Source organism: Dama dama, chromosome X (assembly GCF_033118175.1).
Source record: "Dama dama isolate Ldn47 chromosome X, ASM3311817v1, whole genome shotgun sequence".
Lineage (NCBI taxonomy): Eukaryota > Metazoa > Chordata > Mammalia > Artiodactyla > Cervidae > Dama > Dama dama.
In genome coordinates this window covers 154,325,276-154,338,487 of record NC_083714.1, presented here as the reverse complement: position 1 = coordinate 154,338,487, position 13,212 = coordinate 154,325,276, and positions in this window count along the sequence as shown.

Genomic DNA, 13,212 nt, shown 5'->3' with positions numbered 1-13,212 from the left:
AATATCTGAACAAGAAGAAGAAATTGATTTGTTGGAAGGTAAAATGGTGGAAGCGGCCTCTGAAGAGAAGAATAAAATAAAAAGAATGAAAAGAATTGAGGATAATCTCAGTGGCCTCTGGGATAATAGCAAACTCACCAGCAGTCGAATTATACAGGTCCCAGACAACAACAGAGAAAGAAAGGATATGATAATATTTTTCAAGAGATTATAGTTGGAGATTTCTCTAACACGGAAAAGGAAATAGTCATCACAGCCAAGAGGCACAAAGGGTTCCATACAGGATAAATCCAAGGAGAAACATGTCAAGATACAAGAGATGAAAAAAGTGATCTACAAAATCAACCCCAAACAACTAAGAAAATGTCAATAGGAACATGTATATCAATAATTACTTTAAATGTAAATAATCTATTTACACCTACAACCGCTAGAAAAAGAAGAAGAACGACAACAACAACAAAACCAGCAAAAATTAGTAGAAGGAAAGAAATCAACAACATCTTAGCAGAAATAAATGAAAGAAATAATAGTAAAGATTAATAAAACTAACAGCTGCTTCTTTGTGAAGATAAACATGGTTGATAAATTGGATAACCTGGAAGAAATGAACAGGCTTTTAGAAAAGTTCAAACATCCAAGGTTGAACCAGGAAGAAATAGAAATTTATGAACAACCCAGTTACAAGCATTGAAAATTGAATCTGTGAACAAGAGTCTCACAAAAAACAAAAGGCCAAGACCAGATGGCTTCATAGGAGAATTCTATCAAATATTTAGAGAGGAGCTAATTCCTATCCTTGTAAAACTCTTTCAAAATATTGCTGGAGAAGGAAAACTTCCAAACTCATCCTACAAGGTGAATATCACCCTTATACAAACCAGGGAAAGACAACACAAAAGAAAACCACAGGGCAAAATCACTGACGAACATAGCCTTGACTAGACGGACCTTTGTTGGCAAAGGTCCAAAGGTAATGTCTCTGCTTTTAAGCATGCTATCTAAGTTGGTCATAACTTTCCTTTCAAGGAGTAAGCATCTTTTAATTTCATGGATACAATCACTATCCGCAGTGATTTTGGAGCCCCAAGAAATAAAGTCTGACACTGTTTCCACCGTCGCCCCATCTATTTCCCATGAGGTGATGGGACCAGATGCCATGATCTTAATTTTCTGAAGGTTAAGCTTTAAGCCAACTTTTTCACTCTCCTCTTTCACTTTTATCACGAGGCTTTTTAGTTCCTCTTCACTTTCTGCCATAAGGATGTTGTCATCTGCAAACCTGAGGTTATTGATATTTCTCCCGGCAATCTTGATTCCAGCTTGTGCTTCTTCCAGCCCAACATTTCTTATGATGTACTCTGCATATAAGTTAAATAAACAGGATGACAATATACAGCCTTGACGTACTCCTTTTCCTATTTGGAACCAGTCTGTTGTTCCATGACCAGTTCTAAATGTTGCTTCCTGACCTGCATATTGGGTTCCCAAGAGACAGGTCAAGTGGTCTGGTATTCCCATCTCTTTCAGAATTTTCCACAGTTTATTGTGATCCATACAGTCGAAGGCTTTGGGGGTAGTCAATAAAGCAGAAATAGATGTTTTTCTGGAACTCTGTTGCTTTTTCAATGATCCAGTGGATATTGGCAATTTGGTCTCTGGTTCCTGTGCCTTTTCTAAAACCAGCTTGAATGAGACAAGTGCTCAGGGCTGGTGCACTGGGAAGACCCAGGGAGATGTGATGGGGAAAGAAGTAGGAGGGGGGTTCAGGATGGGGAACACATGTAAATCCATGGCTGATTCATATCAATGTATGGCAAAACCCACTACAATATCATAAAGTAATTAACCTCCAACTAATAAAAATAAATGGAAAGAAATAAAGTAAGCATCCTATAAAATAAATAAGTAAATAAAACCAGCTTGAATATCTGTAAGTTCAGGGTTCATGTATTGCTGAAGCCTGGCTTGCAGAATTTTGAGCATTACTTTACTAGCCTGTGAGATGAGTGCAATTGTGTGGTTGTTTGAGCATTCTTTGGCATTCCTTTCCTAGGGATTGGAATGAAAACTGACCTTTTCCAGTCCTGTGGCCACTGCTGAGTTTTCCTAATTTGCTGGCATATTGAGTGCAGCACTTTCTCAGCATCATCTTTCAGGATTTGAAATAGGTCAACTGGAATTCCATTACATCCACTAGCTTTGTTCATAGTGATGCTTTCTAAGGCCCACTAGATTTCACATTCCAGGATGTCTGGTTCTAGGTCAGTGATCACACCATTGTGATTATCTGGGTCATGAAGATATTTTTTGTACAATTTTTCTGTGTATTCTTGCCACCTCTTCTTAATATCTTCTGCCTCTCTTAGGTCCATACCATTTCTGTCCTTTATCAAACTCATATTTGTGTGAAATGTTCTCTTGGTATCTCTAATTTTCTTGAAGAAATCTCTAGTCTTTCCCATTCTGCTTTTTCTCTCCATTTTTTTGCATTGATCGCTGAGGAAGGCTTTCTTATCTCTCCTGGCTATTCTTTGGAACTCTGCATTCAAATGGGAATATCTTTCCTTTTCTGTTTTGCTTTTCGCTTCTCTTCTTTTCACAGCTATCTGTAAGGGCTCCTCAGACAACCACTTTGCCTTTTTGCATTTCTTTTCCATGGGGATGGTCTTGATTCCTATCTCCTGTACAATGTCACGAACCTCTGTCCATAGATCATCAGGCTCTCTGTCTCTCAGATCTAGTCCCTTAAACTATTTCTCACTTCCACTGTATAGTCATAAGGGATTTGATTTAGGTCATACCTGAATGGTCTAGTGGTTTCCCCTACTTTCTTCAGTTGAAGTCTGAATTTGTCAATAAGGAGTTCATGATCTGAGCCTCAGTCAGCTCCCAGTCCTGTTTTTGCTGACTGTATAGAGCTTCTACATCTTTGGCTGCAAAGAATATAATCAATCTGATTTCGGGGTTAACCATCTGGTGATGTCTACGTGTAGAGTCTTCTCTGTGTTGTTGGAAGAGGGTGTTTGCTATGACCAGTGTGTTCTCTTGGCAAAACTCTATTAGCCTTTGCCCTGCTTCATTACATACACCAAGGCCAAATTTACCTGTTACTCCAGGTGTTTCTTGACTTCCTTTTTTGAATTCCAGTCCCCTATAATGAAAAGGACTTTTTTTTTTTTTTTTTTTTTTTTAGATGTTAGTTCTAAAAGGTCTTGTAGGTCTTCATAGAACCGTTCATCTTCAGCTTCACATCATTACTGGTTGGGGCGTAGGCTTGGATTACCATGACATTGAATGATTTGCCTTGGAAATGAACAGAGATCATTCTTTCGTTTTTGAGATTGCATGCAAGTACTGCATTTCAGACTCTTTTGTTGACCATGATGGCTGCCCCATTTCTTCTAAGGGATTCCTGCCCACAGTAGTAGACATAATGGTCATGTGAGTTAAATTCACCCATTCCAGTCCATTTTAGTTCGCTGATTCCTAGAATGTTGACAGTCACTCTTGCCATCTCCTGTTTGACCACTTCCACTTTGCCTTGATTCATGGAACTAGCATTCCAGGTTCCTATGCAATATTGCTCTTTACAGCATTGGACCTTGCTTCTGTCACCTGTCACATCCACAACTGGGTATTGTTTTTGCTTTGGCTCCATCCCTTCATTCTTTCTGGAGTTATTCCTCCACTGATCTCCAGTAACATATTGGGCACCTACTGACCTGAGGAGTTCCTCTTTCAGTACCCTATCATTTTAACTTCTCATACTGTTTATGGGGTTCTCAAGGCAAGAATACTGAAGTGGATTGTCAGTCCCTTCTCCAGTGGACCACATTCTGTCAGACCTCTCCACCATGACCCGACCTTCTTGCGTGGCCCCACACAGCATGGCTTAGTTTCATTGAGTTAGACACGACTGTGGTCCTGTGATCAGATTGGCTAGTTTTCTGTGATTATGGTTTTAGTGTGTGTGCCCTCTGATGCCCTCTCTCAACACCTACTGTCTTACTTGGTTTCTCTTACCTCAGACTTGGGGTATCTCTTCATGGCTGCTCTAGCAAAGTGAAGCCGCTGCTCCTTACCTTGGATGAGGGGTATCTTCTCACAGCTGCCCCTCCTGACCTTGAATGTGGAGTAGCTCCTCTCAGCCCTCCTGTACCCTACAGCAGCCACTCCTTGGAACTTTGTTTCATTTTAAATATTTTCCTGGTGTATCCACTGCAGATTCTCCAACTCCTGCCACGGGTTTGGCCTGTGTTCATCCCAAAGCGAAAGTGACTTCAAAAAGACGAACTGAAAGTACTACAATGCAAATAGCAGGAATCTAAAACCCCTACCACGTTCCGAGAAAATACTCTTCCCCAACTCCCTTTTCTAACCCTTCTCGCTCTACTATTAGGGTGCTGAAAAGGCTTCACCACAGCCCTTTGGTTGTCCCCAAATAACAATGTAATCTTGCAGCAATCAATGGGATGCCTGAGCTCCACCACCTGCCAGGACAAAGTGAAGGGGAAGAGCGATAGGAAATCTCTTTACAGGATAGCTGACCTTTCCTGTTTTCAGGGATAAATAATTTCCCCTCCTCTTAACAGTCACCTCCCCTTCACAATATCAGTCCCCAGTCTGATCTTCAATTTGATCATGTAGCTAAACAAGTCTTCATCTTGGTCACTCATCATGGTTGACACTTGTGTGCGGTTCACAAACTGCCTTAGGTCAAGGAGCCCCTAGATGCTAGATGTGAAAGGGCTGGATGAAGATACCTGGCCTGAAATGTAGTCCAGAATTGTCTGACTTCCGTTTTTACTAGTAACTAGTCCAACTAGTAACTAGTCTTCCAACAGTGAAGACTGTAAGAAGGCCCAACAAGCCCCAAGGCAGCACATACCAATGCACTAACATAAAGAGGCTCTGTTCCTAACAGTGAGGCCCTAAGCTTCAACTCAGAGTCCTAAAAAATTAGCTTATTTCTGGAAAAACAACAACAACAACAACAAAAAACAAAACACTCTGAGCTACAGCTCACATGAGCACTTAAAAATCCCATTCTCAATTCCAAATTCACTGAGCTGTTTAGAGAAGTCATGTGTAGCAAACAACCCTTTTTTCTGAAGAGTCACTGGACCTAAAGACAATTCTGACTAGGACCTGTGCAACAAAAGTCTAAGTATCAAGCCATGCTAATTAGAACAGCAAGGACTTCACCCACTATGTCAGGAACAGATTTGCCGAACTGTAGCCAACACCCATAATCCAATAAATACATTTTGTATACACAATCAAACTATCAGATGTGTAAACTCCTTTTGTAATAGCCCAGATAAAGTGAATTCCACAAGCACCACATGAGGGCCACAACATTGACTCGGGAAATATGGATTCCCTGGATGATGGAGCTTTTGTGTTCCACACAGATGGATCTTCCACCTCTCATTTAATTTGTGTTTCAGCCTAGAGTAGGCCCTTTGAGGTCCACAGATAGTGGTTTACAAGTTCAGTCGCCCTCACTGAACTCCTAGTCAATCGTGTACCTAAGCAAGTCTTCATCTTGGTCATGACGGATATATGGGGGTGGATCATAATCAGCTTAAGTCAAAGAAGCCTTCATGGCACAGTTGTGATACCTGTACTGACATATGCACTATTTCCACAGGGCAGCTCATATCCCACAGAAGAAAGCTTCTAATGGCAGTTGGTTAATAGTCCCATAACACATGATTTATACTGGGTGATGCCTCAAGCTCTCCCCTTCCTTCCTGATACAAATAAACACCACGACACAATAACAACAACAAATGTGAGCTTGTTTATATCTCTTGCTGCAATTCCCGATTTGTTGGCTCTGACCTGAGCTGTCATTGGCCAACCTTTCCTCATTCTTATTCTAGATATGGACTCTGTGGAAACACATACATCAGTCTCCTCCAGTCTGTGGATGACTTCTGCCTGCTCTTCTGGTTGCAACATGTCTCAAGTACTATCACCTTCATCTCTACATCTGCAGCAGGCCAGAGACATGCACACAAATAAACGCACAAACAGAGGCAACACAGCACCTGCATATAGACACATATGTTCAAGGCACAGGGACACAAACACAAACAGGGAACACATGTGTTTCACAGCGGAAGAACCAGTAGTTCATATGCTGTATAGACATTTTCATACTTCTCTTAGGAAATTTTCCATTCTGTTATTCACATTTGAAATATAGAGAAGTCAATTTCCAAAAGAATTAGCCCCTAGATTTTGATACAGGAGATAGAGAGAATTCCATATATAATGGAGATTATATATAGTCAAAGGAATCCCATATTTCATGAAGAAACTGTGATGCCAGATTTTCACTTGTGAAATAGAGATAATTCCAATTTCATATTGGTTCTCTGTGTTTGTTTTGTTTATTTATTTTTTAATTGAAGGATAATTGTTTCACAGAATTTTGCTGTTTTCTGTCAAACCTCAACATGAGTTGGCCATAGGTGTACAGTGTATCCCCTCCCTTTTGAACCTCCCACCTTTTATCAACCCCATCCCTCACCTCTAGGTTGATGCAGAGACCCTGCTTGAGTTTCCTGATCCATAATTGGCTATCTATCTTACATATGATAAGGTAGACGTCCATGTTACTGTTTTCATACATCTCTCCCTGTCCTCGCCTCCCCCCACGTCCATAAGTCTATGGTCTATATCTGTTTCTTCATTGATGCCCTGTAAATAAGTGATCCAGCACCATTTCTCAAGATTCCATACATACACATTAGAATACAGTATTTATCTTTCACTTTTTGACTTATTTCAGTCGATGAAATAGGTTCACAGTTCATGAACCCCATTAGAACTGACTCAAATGTGTTCCTTTTTATGATTGAGTAATATTCCTTTTTGTATATACAACACAACTTCTTTATCCATTCAACTGTCGATGGACATCTGGGTTGCGTCCATGTTCTAACTATTGTAAATAATGCTGCAAAGAACAATAGGATGCATGTGTCTACCTCAGTTTTGGTTTCTTCAGGGTGGATGTTGGTTTCTTGTACCAGATGTTGGTTTCTTTGGTCTAGGAGTGGGACTGCTGGGTCATACGGTGGCCTTATTCCTTTTTTTTTTTTTTTTTTCTCTTTAAGGAATCACCATACTGTCTTCCATAGTGGCTGTATGTATGTACCTTCTCCCCAGAAGTGCAAGAGTGTTCCTTTTTCTCCACACCCTTTCCAGCAATTATTCTTTGTAGACATTGTGATGATGGTCATTCTAACTGGTGTGAGTGATATCTCACTGATTTGCATTTCTTTAATAATGAGAGATGTTAAACATCTTTCCATGTGTTTGTTAGCCATCTGTATATGTTCTTTGGGGAAGTGGCTGTTTAGGCCTTTTTCCCATTTTTTGATGGGGTTGGTTGTTTTTCTGGTATTGAATTGTATGAGCTGCTTGTATATTTTGGAAATTAATCTTTTGTCATTGTTTCACTTATTATTTTCTCACATTCTGAGGGTTGTCTTTCAACCTTGCTTATAGTTTTGATTATTGTGAAAAAGCTTTTATGTTTAGTCAGGTTACACTTGTTTACTTTTGTTTTTGTTCCCATTACTCTAGGAAGTGGTACATAGAGGATCTTACTTAGATTCATGTCATCAGTGTTCAGCCTATGTTTTCCTCTTAGTGTTATTGTTTCTGTTCTTACATTTAAGTATTTTATCCATTTGGAGTTTATCCTTATGTGTGGTGTTAGGAGGTGTTCTAATTTCATTCTTTCACATGTAGCTGTCCAGTTTTCCCAGCACCATTTATTGGAGAGGCCTGTCTTCACACCATTGTATATTCTTGCCTCCTCTGCCACAAATAAGGTACCTATAGATGCATGGGTTTATTTCTAGGCTTTCTATCTTGTTCCATTGAACTATATTTCTGTTTTTTTGTGTGTGCCAGTAGCATATTGTCTTGATGACTATAGTTTTGTAGTATAATCTGAAGTCAGGAAGGTTGATTCCTCTAGCTGTAATTTTCTTTCTCAAGGCTGCTTTGGCTATTTCAGATCCTTTATGCCTCCATATGAATTGTGAAATGATTTTGTTCTAATTTGAAAAATCTCATAGGTAATTTTAAAGGGATCACACTGAATATGTTAGTCACATTTGAAAAAAGTTATTTTCACAATATTGATTTTTCCTACCCAGAAACATGAAATATCTCCTCATTTGTTCATGTCACCTTTGATTTATTTTGTAAAAGTCAGTCACGAACTTGTGGATGACTCTTCATGACCCCATGGATTGTAGCCCACCAGGCTTTTCAATCCATGGAATTTTCCAGGTAAGAATATTGGAGTGGGTTGCCATTCCCTTCTCCAGGGGATCTTCCCAACCCAGGTATACAGTCCAGGTCTCACGCATTGCAAGCAGACTCTACCGACTGAGCCACCAAGGAAATAATTTCTTTCATTTGTGTATTATGATTTACTGTGTCAGTTCTTTTGTCTCCTGAGGTAAGTTTATTCCTAGATATTTAATTATATTTGCTGCAATGATGATGGAATTGATGCCTTAATTCCTCTTTCTGAATTTACATCATTAATATATAGAAACACAAGAGATTTCCATGTACTGATTTTGTATCCTGCAACTTTTCCATATTCACCGATTAGCTTTAGCAATTCCTGATACTGCCTTTAGGGTTTTCTATGTACTGTATCATGTCATCTGCAAAAAATGAGAGCTGTATTTCTCCTTTTCTCATCTGGATTCCATTCATTCCTGTTTCATCTCTGATTGCTGTAGCTAGGACTTCCAGAACTACATTGAATAATAGTAAAAGTGTACACCCTTGCCTTGTTCCTGACCTTATGGGGAATGCTTTCATTTTTTCACCACTAAGAATAGTGCTTGTAGTAGACTTATTACATGTGGCCTTTACTATGTTGAGGTAGGTTCCTTTTATGCCCATTTTTTTTTTTTTTTTAAGAGTTTCAATTATAAGTGGGTGCTGAATTTTTGCAAAATCTTTTTGTGCACCTGTTGAGGTGATCCTGTGGTTTTCAGCTTTCAATTTGTTAATGAAGTGTATCGCATTGATTGATGTGTAATGAAGAACCCTTGCATTTCTGGACTAGACTTGATTATGGTGTATGTGTTTTTTGATGTGTTGTTGAATTCTGTTTGCTAAAATTTTGTTGAGGAATGTTTTATCTATGTTCATGAGTCATATTGGACTGTAGTTTTCTCCCTTTGTGTCATCTTTCTCTGATTGGTATAAGGGTCATGTTTGCCTTGTAGAATGAGTTTAGAAGTGTTCCTTCTCCGGCAGTATTTTGAAAGATTTGTACAAGGATAGGCATTAGCTCTTCTCTAAAAGTTTGATAGGATTCTCCTATGAAGCCATATGATCCTGGGATTTTGTTTGTTTTGTTTGTTTGTTTATTGTGAGATTCTTGGCCACAGCTTCCATTTCAGTGCTTTTAATTGGTTTGGTCAGAATTTCTATTTCTTCCTGGTTCAGTCTTTGGTGTTTGAACATCTTTAAAAATCTGTCTATTTTTTCCCAAGTTATTCAATTTATGGCCATAGAGTTGTTCATAATAGTCTCGTAATCCTTTGTATTTCTCCATTTTCTGTTGTAACCTCCCCTTTTTCATTTCTAGTTTTGTTGATTTGATTCTTCTCTCATTTTTCTTGATGAGTCTAGCTAAAGGCATGTCCACTATTTTTATCTTCACAAGAACCAACTTTCAGTTTTATTCATCTTTACTATTGTTTCTTTCATTTCTTTTTCACTTATTTCTGCTAATGATTTATTTCTTTCTACTAATTTTTGTGGGTTTTTTTTTTTTTTAATTATTTTCCAGCAGTCTAGGTGTAAAGTTAGATTGTCTATTCAATGTTTTTCTTGTTTCTTGAAGTAGGATTGTATTACTATAAACTTTGGATGTAAAACTGCTTTTCTGCATCCCATAGATTTTGACTTGTTTTGTTTTCATTGTCATTTGTGTCTAGACGTTTTTTTTTTATTTCCCTTTCGATTTTTTTCATTAACCTGTTGGTTATTTAGAAACATTTTATTTGTTTAGTCTCCATGTGTTGGTGCTTCTTTAAGTACTTTTATTTTTTCTTCTTCTTTTTTTTTCTCCTTGTAATTTGTATCTAGTCTCATAGCATAATCTTAGGAGATGATGCTTGAAATGATTTCAGTTTTCTTAAATTTACTGATGTTTGACTTGTGATACAAGATATGGTCTACCATGTAGAATGTTCCTTGTGCACTTGTAAAGAGGAAAAGCTTCTGCATTTGCATGGAATGTCCTGAAGATAACAACGAGATCCATGCCATCATCTTTATCCTTTATCTTTTAAGGCTTGTGTTTACTTATTAATTTTCTTTTTCTTTCTTTCTTTTTTTTTTTTTCTTTTCTTGTGTGTGTGTGTGTGTGTGTGTGATCTGCTCATTGCTGTGAGTGTATTAAAGCCTCCTACTATCATTGTATCACTGTCAATTTCTCCTTTTTTTAATCTGTTGTGGTTTGTCTTATGCATTGAGGTGCTTCTATATGGGGTGCATATATATTTATAATTGTTGTGTCTTCCTCCTGGATAGATGCCTTTATCATTATGATGTCCTTCCTTATCTCCTGTAATCTCCTTTAGGTTAAGGTCTATTGTGTCTGATATGAGAATTGCTACTCCAGTGTTTTTTGGCTTCCCATTTACAAGGAACATATTTTTACATCCTCTCACTTTCAGTCTATTTGTATTTTTTTTTTTTTTTTTCCGGGGGGGGGGGGGGGGGCGGGTCAGAAATGGGTTTCTTGCAGAGAGCATATATATGGCTCTAGTTTTTGTATCCACTCAGCCATTCTGGGTCTTGTCACTGGAGTATGTAGTTTATTTACATTTAAAGTAATTATTGATACATATGTGCCCATTGACATTTTCTTAATTGTTTGGGGTTGGTTTTGTAGAACATTTTTTCATCTCTTGTATTTCTTGACTGTATCAGTCCCTTTAATGATTGCTGTAAATCTGCTTTGGTGGTACTGAAATCTCTTAATTTTTGCTTGTCTGAAAAGCTTTTGTTTTCCCATCAGTTTTGAATAAGACGCTTGCTATGTACTATAATCTTGCTTGTAGATTTTCCCCTGTCAATATTTTAAATATATCCTTCCATTCCCTTCTGCCCTGCAGAGTTTCTGTTGAAAGTTCATCTATCAGTTGTATGGGGTTTTCCTTGTATGTTATTTGTTGCTTCTCCCTTGTTGCTTTTAATTTTCTTTCTATACGTTTAGTTTTGGTAGTTTGATTAGTATATGTCTTGCCATGTTTCTCCTTGTGTTTACCCTGTATGGGGCTCTTTGTGCCTCTTGGTCGTGATTGACTAATTCCTTTTCAATGTTGGGGAAATTTCCAACTATAGTCTGTTAAAACATATCCTCATACATTTTCTTTCACTTTTGTTCTGGGACCTGTTTAATTTGAATGTCAGTGAGTTTTCTACTGTCCTAGAGGTCACTGAGATTATCCTAAGTAGTTTTCATGTTTTTACTTTATTCTGCTCTTCAGAGGTTATTTCCACTATTTTATGTTCCGTCACATGTGATTACTTCTTCTGTTTTGGATATTCTGTTGTGGATTCCTTCTAGAGTATTTTTAATTTCAGTAATTGTGTTGTTTGTCTCTGTATGTTCATTCTTTGGTTCTTGTTGGTTTTTGTTAATTGATCCTTACATGTTCTCCACTGTATTTTCAAGGTTTCTTATCATCTTTATTATCATTTTTCTTATTTTTTTTTTCCCAGACAGTGTGCCTATTTCCTCATCATTTATATGAACTCCTGTCTTTCTCTTTTGTTACTTAATTTGTATAGTATTTCTCTGCCTTTTCATTACTTTTCTTCACTTATTTTATTTGAGTTCTCCTTTACCCAGGCTTCAAATTTGAATTCTTTCTTCTCTTTCATTTCTGCCCTCCTAAGGTAGGTTTAGTGGATTTTCTGAGCTTCACATAGGGCAAGGTTTGGGCTGAGCTTTTGTTTGTTTATTTTTTATTCTTAGGTGCTAGGCTGAGTGAGTTAGTAATCCTGTCTACTGATGATTGGGTTTGTATTTTTGGTTTGTTTGTTGTTTATATGAGGCATCCTACACAGGGTGTTACTGGTGGTTGCTGCTGGGTGATGCTCCATCTTGTATTCAAGTGATTTAGCTCAAGTGAGTTCTCGCTATTTGATACTCTCTAGTATTAATTATCTTCTGCTTCTGCTAGGCCCATCTATTTCTATCCTTTATAAAACCCAACTTTGCATAAAATGTTCCCTTGGTATCTCTAATCTTCTTGAAGAAATCTCTAGTCTTTCTCATTCTGTTGTTTTCCTCTATGTCTTTGCATTGATTGCTGAGGAAGGCTTTCTTATCTCTCCTTGCTATTCTTTGGAACTCCGCACTCAAATGGGAATATCTTTCCTTTTCTCCTTTGCTTTTCACCTTTCTTTTTTCACAGCTATTTGTAAGGCCTACTAGGACAACCATTTTGCCTTTTTGCATTTCTTTTCCATGCGGATGGTCTTGATCCTTGCCTCCTGTACAACATCAGGAATCTCTGTCCATAGTTCATCAGGTTTTCTGTCTATCAGATCTAGTCCATTAAATCTTTTTCTCACTCCTAATGTATAGTCATAAGGAAGTTGATTTAGGTCATACCTGAATGGTCTAGTGGTTTTCTCTACTTTCTTCAATTTAAGTCTGAATTTGGCAATAAGGGGTACACGATCTGAGCCACAGTCAGTCCCCAGTCTTGTTTTTGGTGACTGTATAGAGGTTCTCCACCTTTGGCTGAAAAGAATATAATCAATCTGATTTCGGTGTTGACCATCTGGTAATGTCTATGTGTAGACTCCCCTCTTGTGTTGTCAGAAAAAGGTGCTTGCTATGACCAGTGTGTTCTCTTGGCAGAACTCTATTAGTCTTTGCCTGTTTCATTCTGTACTACAAGGCCAAATTTACGTGTTACTCCAAATGTTTCTTGACTTCTTACTTTTGCATTCCAGTACCCTATAATGAAAAGGACATATTTTTGGGGTGTTAGTTCTAAAAGGTCTTGTAGGTCTTCATAGAACCCTTCAACGGCAGCCTCTTCAGCGTTACTGGTTGGGGCATAGGCATGGCTTACCGTGATACTGAGTGGCGTGGCAAGAATACACAAAAGAACTGTACAAACAAGA